The sequence below is a fragment of the Pinus tabuliformis genome, chromosome 4_2 (assembly GCF_031772625.1).
Source record: "Pinus tabuliformis cultivar Carrire ecotype Pingquan chromosome 4_2, CPIR1, whole genome shotgun sequence".
NCBI lineage: Eukaryota > Viridiplantae > Streptophyta > Pinopsida > Pinales > Pinaceae > Pinus > Pinus tabuliformis.
The window spans coordinates 385,806,998-385,808,251 of NC_142304.1; positions in this window are offsets into that span (position 1 = coordinate 385,806,998).

The following is a 1,254-nucleotide window of genomic DNA, read 5'->3' on the forward strand; positions in this document are numbered from 1 at the left end:
AACATTGTTGAAGACTTAGCTATTTCTCCTTCAGCAATGTTGGCTTTGGAAGTGCTGCAACCATGCCCAGCACAACATAAATTACTATTGTTTGCTGTAGGAGCTGTTGATATTCAGGATTCAAACCTAATAATCTTTGATTTAGAGAATAGTACACCCCGCCTACCTCATCAAATGGCTTTCTAGATTTCAGTGTTAATAAAAAACGGACCTTTCTTTCGGACTGTGATTGATGAGGGAGCTTGTACATGTATTATGTCGATTTAGTGTTGGAGATCGCATGGTTCTCCTACACTCAATGATCTGAAAATGGAATGTACTTGTTTAAGGGTGCAAGGTATCCATTTCCAATAATTTCAACTGTGAGCTAGACATTCCAAATGACCTCTAAAAATGTATAAACTTCTTATTTCTTATACAGAGATAGACTGTAGGGGCATTCACCGGACATGTCACCTCTAAAAACAGGATGAGTTCTAGAGGCTACCTGGCCCTCTACAGGATCTGCCTAAAGAAATAACAAAATAAACACTTAGAATTCTTTGACAAACACATACTTGAAGTTTAAGGTCTTACGGAAAAAGACAAGTAACTTTCTGCAACTGAACAGGTGATTATGTGTGTATGCAAGTTATATTTATTTGTTGTTTAATACTTTATATCAGTTTTGTTTAGCATATCATCTTCAGCAAATAAAGACATCAAAATGATAAAGCAGTTCACACCCCCCCCCCCCCCCTTGGGCTACATCTGCTGGACCAAACCTCTCCAAATAGGCTTGTCCTCTTGTATTAAAATTGCTACAAAGGCTAATACAAGAATAAGGGTGTCTCAAAGGATAGATCTGACTGTAAATACAAAATTAGAAGATAGGAATTAGCCAAACATGCTCTTTCCCAAAACACTAAACAATGAATTTTGTACCTTATACAGTACTTTCCCCAATTGGCCCTCGTGGCCCTTTAAACTTGCATGGAGAATTTCTAGGTGAAGATGACCTCAATTGGTTCTGAAACCTCTTCCATTAGACTCAGAAGGTCGAAAATAGTAGACATAGGCTTTTGAATCACCAAAAACGGATGAACAGAGCCCCCAAACAGCTCAATCCCTGAAATGACCCTCGTGGCCTTGAAAGCTTCCCTGAAGCTAAAAAGTGAGAAGAATGTCTCAGAAGGAAAAAAGAGCTATAGAAATGGATTCAGAATGCTGAAAAACTTCAGAAATGACCTTTGTTCCACATTCACTGGCTGCACA